Here is a 13,578-nt window from a genome sequence, read left to right on the forward strand (position 1 = left end):
TTATGGGGAAGCTAGTTTAGTCGAAACACCTGTTGATGGAGGCTATATGTAAAAATAACAATGTTGTAAAATGCCTGGTGTGAAGCAAAGCAGGAAGTACCGAAGACATAGATTTAAAGGGATAGTTCACCCCAAAGTGAGCAATTTTTTTAGTTGAGCGCCATAATGTCTTTTTAAAACTTACAGACTCTGCAAGGATTTTATAGACTCTGGGCAAATGTTATTAATTGAGTTGTTCATTTATTTATGAACAAATTATGCCTTTAAGCTGGCTGTACCAGGTGTGGGGGTTGTTGTGTTTTTTCTCCATATCACATGAAGTTCTTTGACGATTTGCCAGCCTAACAGGCCAATCACACAATTTTTACATTTAAATATGCAAGACAGGATAATGAAACAAAATAAATAGTGTCATTCAAAGGTCTAAAGATGCTTTTTTTTTTATTGAGCTTTTAATTTACGCTTTTAGACACTGCAAAAGATGCAAGCACAATATGTCCATTTAGCATGTTTGCATATAAAAACAATGGAAAAGCAATGAGTGGAATGCAAAAAAAGCTGAGCATTTTATTTGAATGCAGAATGGTATTTTAGACTGCAAAAGACAAAAGTGCAACAGTCAAATGCATCCATTTAGCTCATGTTTACATATGAAAATTAATGGAACGCAATGTGTGAAATACACTTGATATGACAGAAGATTCTTCTTAACTGCAAATCAAACTCCTAGCAGCTCAATTCCAGAGACAAATCTCATTTGAGAAAATTCACGCTCTAAAAAAAACAAACAATAGGTGTAGAAGATGTCTTAACTGTTTAGCCAACAAATTGCCTCATTGTATAGCTAAAAAGACCCTTTAATGTTTAGCTTGCCTCTCCATTGGTTACTTGTGTTCTTTCAAACATATAATGTTAGCATCATTTGTAACCTCCTGCTAAAATATCTTAGCTCTTGGGTGTATAGAGTTAGCAGCGGGGGTCTGAGCCGTTGATCAGGAGGGTGGGGGTGTTAGGGATTACCCCCTTTTCCAAAGCCTAGTTACACTGTAGTAGTAAATGAGCTGTTGAAAGAATGCACCCAGGGCAGGAACAGCCGTACGTCCTGGGGGCCGAAGCTTAACCGCCGCCCGATTGCTGAGATTACAGAGGAAATGAGAGGACAGAGCAGGGGACCCGAGAGCCAGGTAATTCAGCTCTAATTAACCACATTCAACAACCCGCATGTATTCTTCCCCACCTTTTCTTCATTCCTGCAGGATTTGTTCCTACCTGATGAGACACAGTTGCTCTGTGAATTCTCAGACATCATTGTATGGGAGCAGAATGCTGTTCGTATGGATCGAGGCAAGAGTTAATTTTATGAGTTGCTTCATCTTGTTTCGCAGATCACCGTCACAGATCACGGTTCTTGCGAGCAGCAGGTGTTGTACGGCTAATGTTCTTGTGTGATAAACTTTCTCTCAGTCTTATCTGACTCTGTATTTGTCAGTGACGTTAATTACGACTCTCCCCCGCTATGTCTTTCTCTGTTTCTCCCTCTCTGAGCTGTCACCTCTGTGTCAGTGGATATCCGTGAGTCTCAGCATGCGGCGTCCATTGGAGCTGAATGCGCCCTCCCTCTCAGCCACTGGCCCACCAGCCGGCGCTGTCCTGACATGACAGCCTATTGTGTTTGTCCAGCCAGGCCGAAACCCCTGGCCGCAGGAAGGAATTAAGAGAGGATAGGAGGGGAGAAGTAATTATGTTTAGTCACTGAATTCTGTAGATCCCTGTGTTAATTATGCGATTCACCACAAAACACTGTCAAGTCAAGTGAAAAGAGCAGGAATGCCGGTGAGAGCGGATCAGAACATGACACCTCGGAGCCCCTGTGAGGTCAGGGCAGGACCGTGTGTGTTTGTAAGGGTAGGATAAGCTGCTCACGTACACCAGGCTCCAATTTCAGGCTTGCCCATTCACATGCGTCTCTGCTCTGCTCGTATGGTTTGTCAGCAATTTTTTCGCAATTAATAGGGCGTGAGAATCTATGTATGCTGTAACGTGCGTCTGCTGCGTAAAGGGCACTGTACTAGGTGTAACCACTCTGCAGCACAGATGAGAACATCCTGGTGCTCTCTGCAACATGTTTTTAAGAGTCTCTGTAGTTCTGTAGACGTGGAGTTTTCAAATTGTGGCCCAGGGATCCACTGCAAGATATTTAAAGAGAAAAACCTATCAGTATATATATGAAGTATGTATTTGTATTATTATATGTAATTAATAGAATATATATTTCAAACTTAACTATAACACATTGAATTAATGTTTACTTATGTTAAATAATATTTTTAATATTTAAGATGTAATGTATTTTGTGTGTGTGTGTAGTTTTCCTTTATAATATAATAAATACATAAATATTAATAATTGCTGTGTTGTTATAATAAAATATTTGCAAGGTGTTATCGCTAAACATTTCTTGCATATTTTATATAAACAGATAATTTAGTACATATTTTCTAGAAATATTTTCAGTATACTGATTACATAAAACTGGATGTATTATATTAATCGTATCAATTATTTTAAAAGATATTGATTTCATATAATAACTTTAGTGTTGTTATATTAAGTGTGTGTGTATTTTCCTGTATTCTCCTTTACAGAAAAATATAATTTGCTTATTTTCCATAACTAATATATTTGATTACATTAATATATTGTTTTTTTTAAATGTTGATTTAATACATTAATTTTAGAATTAAGATTTTTTTTATCAATTTAATCAAGTTTTTAAATTAACTTAATGATTTGTATTAAGTTCACAAGCAACAGTTGGTTTTTAATTTTATCACACATTAATATACTTGTAGAATATTATAAAATTCATTTTAGACGGGTTATTTGAGGATCCTTGGTCTCAAGATGTTTAAAAAGCCATGCTATAGTCAATTCAGTTCAAGTTTACTTGTATAGCACTTTTCACAATCCAAATCCTTGCAAAGTAGCTTTACAGAAAATTTAGTTTCTACAATATATTTAGTAGTAGCTTATCAGTGGTGGTTGTCAAATTGATGTAGCTACATATGGCAGAAATGTACGATAAAATTCAGTTAATGACATAACCAAACAGATGATGAACACTATTAACAGCAATGATTATGTTAAAATCTAAATTTGGTAGTTTCTGTTGTTTCAGGGTTGGCATCATCTGAGGTCCTCTGAGAGGTTTGCATCATCTCTTCTCAGGTGTTTGGTCATCACAGGTCTTTGTAAGGGCTGGATCCAGACTGAAGCTTGTTTAACTCCTAGTTAGAAACAGATAAACAAATAGAGACATAATTAACGTAGCTAAATGATTTGTTCAAACCAAAGCTAAAGAATAATAATGTGCGTTTGATCAGAACTGCAGTACAAGATTATGAAGTGCATTATTTGAATGCTTGGCCAAAGAGATGTGTGTTTAACCTAGATTTAAACAGAGAGAGTGTGTCTGAACCCCAAACGTTGTCAGAAAAACTATTCCAGAGTTTGGGAGCCAAATATGAAAAAGCTCTACCTTCTTTAGTGGACTTTGCTATCCTTGGAACTACCAAAAGTCCAGAGTTTTGTGACCTTAGGGAGAGTGATGGATTGAAGCGTGGTAGGAGACTAGTTTGGTACGCAGGACCTAAACAATTACAGGCCTTGTAGGTAAGTAATAATATTTTGTAACTGAACTAACAGTCACTTAATAGTATCAGTGAACATACTATTGTGTAAAATGTATTTATATTCTCCTTCACAGATGTGCTCTAGCCTGGGGATCCAGACCAATGCGCTCCTAATATCTATCTCCATATTATGGCTTTTCTTTTGTAAGTGAGGAGAGAGAGGCAGATACGATCAGGTGCAGGAGCCTCAGTCCGCGGGCTCGGAGAGGACAGGAGAGAAGAGAAGAGGAGGAAGTCATTTATGAGCTGAGCATGTTTCATGCCTCAGAAACCATGTTGAATTAAATGGAGTAATCACTGCTTGAGGCCACCCTCTCTCTGGTTTACTCTCTCTTTCGCTCTTTGTACCTCATTTGCTGCTGAGAGGAGTGGATTATCACAAGATCACCGTGGAGGCCGGCCCAAACAAATCCACTGTACTCCACCACAGTCGTGGGTCTGGAGAGACTAAAGCCTGGTGTACTTCACTTTTTAAAAGTTTTTTTTTGGCATCTTGGAAACACTCACTTTTGTTTAGCAAATCGAAAACTCGCAATCAACTGTTTCATTGCATTTGATTTGTCCACCAACCTGTTAGTCATGTGACCCTGTGTGCTGCATCTAGCTGAAGGAGAAGAACCACAAGGTCAGAGAGAGAAAAATAGTTTTGATTCAGATCAACTGAAGCGTTTAATTCTGGAGGTGCCCTCAGGCCACTTCCGTGAATGCTCTTAATCCACTTCTATAATGCACATTGCCCAATTGTGTATGTGCATTATCTGGATGCAATGTGCGCTCCTTTGGGCGGTCATTGTGAAACACAATGCTGAGTTTCTCCTGTGAGCCGTATGAATTTAGATGATGACAGCTGAGTGTGGAGACAAGGCCATATATCTTATTTATGGGGTGTAGGGAGAGGTAGCAGCAGTACATGGGTGTCATGATGAGAGACTGAGATGAGGAGGCAGAGGGAATGACTGTGAGCCTCTTCCATCAGCATAAGCTACAGATGCCACAGAATGTCTGAGCAAGGATGGCTGTAGCACTTTTTTTTATTTTTTATTTTTTAATTGTTGTAAATCAATTGTAACTTTAATTGTTGTAAAACTTTTTTCTTTGTTCTTTTTACCTCAGACTTTGCACCTTCACATTTAGTTTTTAGTCCTTTCCCTGCTCAGCCTTTGTTTTAATTAATAAAAAAAAGTTAAATTAACTTTCAAAACTTAATTTGTTTTAAATAAATGTTGTTCCTTTTAACTTTTTATTCCTCTAATCCTGAAAAAAGTATCACAGATTCAAAAATATTAAATAAACTGCAGTAATATTTCGCAATATTACGGTTTAAAAAAAATTTTCTGAATAAAGAAACATATATAATAAATTTTACTGTTCAAAATATTGGGGTCAGTAGAAATCAGAAGAATATATTTTATTTAGCAAGAATACATTAATTTGATCAAAAGTGACATTAAATAATTCTAGAAAAAAAGCTTCGGCACAAAAAACTATCGGTAAGTGGCACAACTTTTTTGATTGAATGATTTTTGAAGTATCACATTACACTGAAGACTGGAGTAATGGCTGCTGAAAATTCGGCTTTGCCATAACAAGAATAAATTAACCAAAATAAAATAAACCAATATCCCGGAGTAATTCATTTACTCAAACAGTACACTGACTGAACTGCTGTGAAGAGAGAACTGAAGATGAACACCAAGCTGAGCCAGATAACGAACGAACGAAAGATTGACGCGTTCTTGTTCTTCGGATCACCAGTAGTGATGGGAAGTTCGGTTCTTTTCCGCGAGCCGGTTCTTTCGGACAGTTCGATTCAATAAACCGGTTGAAGAAAACGGTTCACCGGTTCTTTTGCGCTCAACGTAATGGCGTCATTAGCGATGATTGCCATTGATTCAAGCCTTCGGTTTACCCGCGCTCATAACACTAGCACAGAATCAGTTCAGAATCAATCACCAAAAGAATCAGTTCGGTTCAGACGCTGTGTGTGTCAGTCTGCTTTACGCTGAATCACACATGAGCAGTATCATCAGCTCCTCGGTTCTTGAATCGGACGCATCCGACAGAAACGGTTCTTTACTCGAGTTAATCGTTCGTTCGTTATCTGGCTCGGCTCGGTGTTCATCTTCAGTTCTCTCTTCACAGCAGTTCAGTCAGTGCACTTTTGGATATTGGTTTGTTTGAACTCAGAGGGAGTGTCAGCCACATTCAAAAAGTTATCAGCTTAAGTCATTTGTGGATTAATGCTAATTGGAGACGCGAACAGTTTAAAACGATTCATTTCAATTCAGTGAACTGGTTCAAGAAGACCTGGTTAAATCAAATGATTCGTTCGCGAACCGGATATCACTACACTGCAGTGAACGCGCTCACAACAGACCTGGAAGAGAAGACAATGCTGAATAAATTCGTCGTTTTTGCTATTTTTGGACCAAAATCTATTTTCGATGCTGTCACATGGACTACTTTGAAGATGTTTTTATTACCTTTCTGGACATGGACAGCATACCGTACATACGTTTTCAATGGAGGGACTGAGAGCTCTCGGACTAAATCTAAAATATCTTAAACTGTGTTCCGAAGATGAACGGAGGTCTTACGGGTTTGGAACGACACGAGGGTGAGTCATTAATAACATAATTGTAATTTTTGGGTGAACTAATCCTTTAATAACATGATCACAAATGAAATAATTCAGTCAAAAGTGTTTCTACCTCACTTTCCCCCGCTTTATATTTGTACAGAGATACTTATGGAGAATGGTGGTTATGTATGATCCCTTTACCTCTCTCTTTTTTTCTTTTTTTTTTTTAGTGTTTGAAGTGACAGTGTTACAACAATCTCTATTCTCTTTTCTCACTTTTAGAAAGGCATTCAAACATTATAGCACTGTATACAACCAATAAAGCCTCAAACTTTAGTTTCAGTTTTGAAATAATAACATGAAGTAACATATCTGTAATCTAGTCCTATGAGAACAGTAGTGCTGCTAGATCACTTTTGGCCTCTGTCTGGCCATATCTCAATTTATACAATTAGATTGGACACAGCAAGCAGTGCTAATGCACTTACTGTACAATAGCCTGCGAGTGTAACAGGGATTATCAACCTGAATCATACTAGCGAGGCTTCCCAATGATTGGAACATTTACTGATCTGTGGCTCTGAGTGCTTCATCCTACTTTACTGTTCAGTGTGAAATGTTTTCATCCAATAACAGACACGGAAGTGCAGGCGGCGGTGCTGTTTTACCGTGTGTCACCAGCGGGTGGCAGCAGTCTCCACTGTTTGCATGGGAAGCTCATATAGGGGTCCTCTGGTGGTCTTTGAGAACCTGACAGCTCCTGTTGGTAAGAGTCTTCTTGTAAAACATGCAACATTCACAGCTTCTAATTTAGGCTTTTAGCTCTGAGCTCATTTGCAGGGTGCCTCAAAGCAAAAAGCAATCTTGTCAGAGAAAAGCTTACTTTAAGTCTGACGTGCAAAACACACTTACCGAACTAGCAAGGGAGTGTGCATTGGTTTTAAGGGACAGCTTATGCAGAAATAAAAATTCTGTCATCATTTACACATTGTAACTTGTATAAATTATTTTCTTTTGCAAAACACTTTCTTTTGGCAGATATTTTGAAGAATATTTCAACTGTTGTTGTGTATACAGTAAGTCTATGGGGTCCAACACAATAATGGTCTTAATTGACTTTTATTGTATGGAGAGAGAGAGAGAGAGAACTTTATTTATTTACTAATATATTTTTTTACAGTTTTATCACACTATCTATCTATCTGATAGATAGATAGATAGATAGATAGATAGATAGATAGATAGATAGATAGAAAGATAATTTCCTCTTGTGCTACTCAGAAGAAAGTAAGTCATACTGGTTTGGAATGACATGAGGGTAAGTAAATGATTTATGTATTTAAAAAAAGATTATTTAAATTCACATTATTCAGTGTTACATGATGTGAAATTTACTGCCAATTTCTAAACCGATTTTTTTGCTAGTGTACTGTGGTGAATAACCAGAAGACTAAAGGGTAGTTAATGCATATGAAAGCAATACCTAAAGCCTTCTACTCTCAGACCTGTTCACACAGCACTCAAAAAGGGATTCATAACTCCCCCATCACCATTCCACCTGTTACTTTTCTCTCTTTTCCATGGACAGAAATGCTTCTCTTTCTTGCTTTAATCCCTGAACTTTGTCACCTTCCAAAATCTCCATCTCCCCTTCTTTCCCTCTGTCCTCTTCCCTCAGATACACCTGCGGAGGTCTTATCCGTGACTGTGCTGTGTGAGTGTGGTATTATGAGATTAAGAATGGAGCTCTGATGATCGGATGCAGGTCTTAATTGGAGTGGAAGGTGTGCTTGGCTCTGGCCAGTGATTTTGGCTCAGGGATGAGATAGTCGAGTAGGGCTCAGATCAATAATACTGGACCTGGTTGGTGGAAGGATGTTAATATAATTCTCTAATAATTTTTGATTGGTCCATGGAGCTCGGTTGGGATTGACGGATAAGGAGAGTGACTCTACTCTCTCTTGTATTTCGATGTCTTCGCACTCTCTCTGTATCCACAAGCTCAATGATGGCCTGCTGTCTATCATAATGCAATCATAACTGAAAGGTGTTCTCAATCAGGATTCTGGATTAAGGGATTACGCTTGCATTGTCGCTGCCCATTGTGAGGGGTCAAACCCACATAATTTTGGTGATGGATGACTGGTGCACTTCTGTGTGCCATTACCCAGGTCACCCTGACGGCATTGTGGCAGGTGTGGCCTCTCTGATGACAAAAGACCATATTGATATAATTGCTCTTTTGTGATTAATTTCATATTGTAATGGGACAGGATTTAGCAAAGCTCTCCCCAAAACTCTCAAGCTTCTCATTACAGGAAGAGCCCTGTCACAGCGTCTCATTGCTATGTTAATATAGGTCATCATAGTAAACGAGCACCCATTAGGTTATTGTATTATGGCTTGTCTTTTAGAGGTGCACCAAAACAGACCAAATTAGGGTAAGAGGCTCATGGAAAGATTTAAAACCAGAGTTGGTTCCCCTCGTCACTTTTGCATGCACAACAAGTCCCTGGTGGATGCGTTTGGAGACTCTGGGACCGTTTCGAGCAGGTGTTCTTGCTGCACAGATTGCGCTTGCTGCGGGGCATCCTGCAAGCGTCCAGGGCGGCCTCTTAAAAGCCTGAATAAGAGCCTCTGAATATTACATGCATGTAATGGGGTTTTAATTTAGAGATCGCCAATATTGTTCATTATTCAACAGGGGCCGTTTTACACTAGTGATCGTGGGTGAGCTCCACCTGAGGATTAAAAAGCCCTGCAGGTAAAAATTGGATCGTAATTACGCCATGACCTCCTATCAGCTGGTCGATCCCGTTCACTTGGCTGTTTGGATTGTGAAAGCATGGGCATTGTAAATTTGGGAGGCCGTTAACTGAAATGAACCCTCTTGTCACCATGCACTCTTTTGCCCTGTGCGTCACGCTTTCCTCCATTGCTCTCCATTCATTCCTCCCTCCACAGCAGGCCTTCATAAAGAAACAGGCCCAACCACTGACCCCGCCATTCAGACTCTCTGCTGTGCCCAGTATGCCATCTAACAAGCATCCTCAGCGCCCCATTTTTGATGGTTAGAATTTCACAGGACACAGTTTGGGCAAAATGCAGGTCTGGCATATGCCCATAATTCGGACCAGTATGGAGTAGACACACCTGAACCCTCGCCCGGTTACTTCCAAGAGTTCTAATAACAAAATGCAGTTAATGAAGACGGGCTGAACCAAGCTTATCGCAAAAGGACTGGCAAAAACGAAAACATTAAAACAATGACTGTCACTTTTTAAAAAATTATGTGTTCTGTCAAAGCTATGATGTGCCTGTTGCATCCCTTCAAAAAGATGGCGCGTGAAGACATTACTCAATTATTGCCCCTAAGTGCCTCTTAAAATGTAAGTGCTGCGCTGTCTGTCAAGCTGCCATTATGTTTAACGGCTGTTCCCCTTGTGTCTGTTCATCTTATCACTTTTAGGGCAATTTCATAACAGAGCAATTTAATCCACTGTGTGGTTTCAATCCATCGAGTTCTCCAGCGGTATCACTGGAGTATACACACATATGCGCACAGGCAGCCAAACTGGAGAATACTGTGTTTTCCACAGTATGTTGATGGCCAGTGAGGTCACTCTCTCTCTCTCTCTGATAGTGAAGAGTGGAAGATGAGCAGGTCTCTGTGGAGTGAATAAATGTGTAAATGCAGGTCGTTCTTCTCTAATCCACAGAGGTGGAAAAGCACTGAGCCGTTAAATAAGCAGAGAGCTGAGCCGCTTTGCTCTTCGCCTGCATATTGACCAGAGACTTAAGATGATTAATGCAGCACTTTAGCACTGCAGAGGAGAGAGTGTGTGTGAAAATACAGAGAGATGGATGGGGAGAAAAGAATAGAGATGTAGAGAAACTTAATTGTTTTGTTTAAACAATAATGACTGCTTGAAGTCTGAGATGGTATATCTGACATGCAAAAATGGTTTTAATCAGTATTTTTCTTATGTTTAGCAAGATTAATTAACTTGAAGCAAAATTGCATAACATTTTCAGAAAATACGTCTTAAATAAAAAAAAAAATTCTTATAGCATTGTCAAAAAATGTTTCCTTGTTTTAAGCAGGGGTGTTTACACCTTAAAAGACAAGAAAATAACTTTTAGAGAAATATATTTTCTAAAAAAAAAAAATGTATAATAATACTTTGGCACTATGCATTTAAAAAAAATTCTTATGTATCTATTAATAAATAATCTGAATATTTCTTGAATTATGTTTATCTCATCATTGAGAATTTTTTTTTTCTTGTTTTAAACATGTTTTAAGCAGGATTTGTCTTCACTTAAAAAGGGAAGAAAAAAACTGTTTGCAAATGATGTAATAACCTAATTCAAGACATTCTTTTTTATTATTATTTTTATTGTCAAATTATATCATATGAATTTAATTATGTTGTTATATTTATTTAAAAATAATAATAATTAAAATATAAACATATACAATTCAATTGTTTAGTCATATTTTTTTTATACCATGTTGTGAACACATTCTAAAAATATGTGAGCATGAAATACTCACTGCCATAAAATTCACTGGTTTGCAGCACATATGAAAAATAGTGAGGTCATGAGATGAGAGAAATGACGAGTTGACCGTACAAACAAAGATCAGAGATTTTGCATAGCTCTATCTGAATTCAAGAAGTTGTTTCTGACATCCCAATCCCAAGGTTGTGCCGTGTTCGCAGAGAGGGGTTGTAATTGGCTGCTGACAGCAGGGTGAAAGGTCAGATGTAATCGGGACTCAGGTAATTTACTGGTGGAAGTGATTTACGTGTGTGTTTGTTTTTCATATTCACCACTCCATGAGAAATTTCATTTTTAACAGCGCGGGAGGGAATGCAGAACAGTTGGATGCTGATTGCAGATAGTCCACATGTGCTGTGTGTGTGTGTGTGTGTGTGTGTGTGTGTGTGTGTGTGTGTGTGTGTGTGTTTTCTATGTGCATATTTGTGTGGTCACTTAGTCACTCTCCCCCTAACAGAACCTTACTGAATGCCTCAAAGCATGTGTCTTTTGCATTGTATAAAAATCTAAATAAAGTAGTAAATGTAGCAGTATGATGCTTTTTGTTGAAAAGATGTTGAAATCAGAAATACTCAGCAAAGAGGGTAAAAGAATAGCTGGGTAAAGCATTTGATAACAGGCTTTTCATTGCATTGGGCTCTGCTGAACAGTGCACATAAAGACACTGTCTTTTCCTGGAGCCGCATGTCACAATAGGCCAAAAGGTGAATGCCAGTAGCTAGACTGAACCAAACAGGCAACGTTAGATCTCACAAAGCAATAAACCTTTCATAATACAAGAGGGTCATCTTTCTCTCCGTAGATCGTCTGTACGGCTGCAGATCCATTAACCTTGAGTGGAACACATGACCGTTCTCTGAGCATTTTGGTTTGGAAGCCAAATCGAAGTCGTAAGGAAGAAAATGGGAGCTGTGAAATCATGGAGAAGTGTTGCATATCAAATTCAGATCTAAACATTTGTTTGATTCTTTTATTCATTTGATTGTGAACATCTGGGGTTGAGATGCACAAACGTTTCATCAGATAATATTTTAAATTGCGTCCTGTCATTCTATGAATAGTTCAGCTAGTTGAGACGGGAAAGAGCAGATTGAACATGGCACTTAGCTATAGTTGAAATCAGTTGAAGGTTTTTTCGCATGCCAGTTCTCAAGACCTTTTTTTGAGTGGCTTTGTGAAATTCTGACCATTTGTAGTTGTAAATGGTCTCAGGAATCCTTTTATGCTCCTTTTAAGTTAAAGTACAGTATTGACGTATTGATGCCAAAAAAGCAAGAAATGGGAAAACAGGTTTATGCACAAGATAAAAAACAAAAAACAAGCATTTCTTCATCTGTTTCTCTGTCTCTCTCTCTGTCTCTCTGTATGTATATTTAACATTTCAAATGACATAACATTATGAAAATGAGTTATGACTGAAAAAACAACATTCAATGCTGTAAACATGTTAATTTTTACTTCGCTTATTTACTAATGTTAATGAATTTAACCTTATTGTAAATTGATTCTCGGTATTCCACCAAATGTTGTGATTGTTTAAAGACCTCATTCTTATATCAGTGACAACTGTTACACTGCAAGTTAGCTACACTTACAGTCATGCAAGTTTTTGTGCCAATTGTGTCTCCTGTAATTAGGGGTGCAAGAAGTGGAAAATGGTGACTGTTGGATCTGCCAGGCAGTGACGAAGAAGCGTCTGTGGGGAATGGCTGGAAAGAAAAGGCAGGAAAATGCAAAGTGCTCGAGGGTCCCTGGGAGCCATTTCAGCACTCTGACAAAATCATTTCTGCAGATAAAATATTCAAAAAAGCAGTTATGTTTTCATTTAAAACATCATGTCCTCTGTAAGTTCTATTTAATGTCAAACCAAACACTTGGGCTTATCTCAGACTTTCGTTGTGTTTTTGTAGCCGCTTGTTCGCTATCCATTTTAACCATTGAAAAAAAAAAGGGTTGTTGACTCTTCAGCTCTTGTTTGGTTTTCTGCGCTTATATGTACTGTGTAACAACAGAGCAAGGCTTAAGAAGTGTGCATGCTCTCTTTTGGAGAGTTACATTATACTGTTTTAAATATTGTTGACATTAACCTTTATTGAAAATCACTGTGAAAAGGAAAAACATATACAGAATATACATTGTACAGAATGTGCTGCTATACACTCTTAAACATAAAGATGACACAAATAACCTTTTAGTCAAAGGTTCTTGAAATAAAATCCCTTTTCGTCATCTAAAGAACCACTTTTCACTATTAGAAATAAAGGTTCTTTATTGGCATCTATGGTTGCATAAGTGTCCATGGAACCTTTCTGTAGCATAAAAGGTTATTTACAGTAGAAAAGGTTTATTCAGATTATTAAAATCTTCTTCATACTGAAAAAAAAGGTTATTTTGAGAACCTAAATCAGTTCTATGCTCTCTTAAAAGTAAAGGTTCCTAATTGGCATTTATAGTTCCATGAAGAATGTTTAACATCCATGGAACTTTTCCATTGTATAAAAGGTTCTTTATGGGGAAAAAAAGGTTATATTATTAAAATAGAGAAGAAAATTAGTTTTTAATGAAGCCTCAAAAAAGAACCATTTAAGAAACTTTCTTTTTTATAAATGCTGTTATTCCCCTAACTTTGGAAGCAGGGATATTTTAATGAGAACCATTATTGTATAGTGACTTATTTTTATTTATTTATTTATTTTAATTGTGAAGATATTTTTAACTTTGGTGTAAAACATGAGTTTC

Source organism: Carassius carassius, chromosome 39 (assembly GCF_963082965.1).
Source record: "Carassius carassius chromosome 39, fCarCar2.1, whole genome shotgun sequence".
NCBI classification, from domain to species: domain Eukaryota; kingdom Metazoa; phylum Chordata; class Actinopteri; order Cypriniformes; family Cyprinidae; genus Carassius; species Carassius carassius.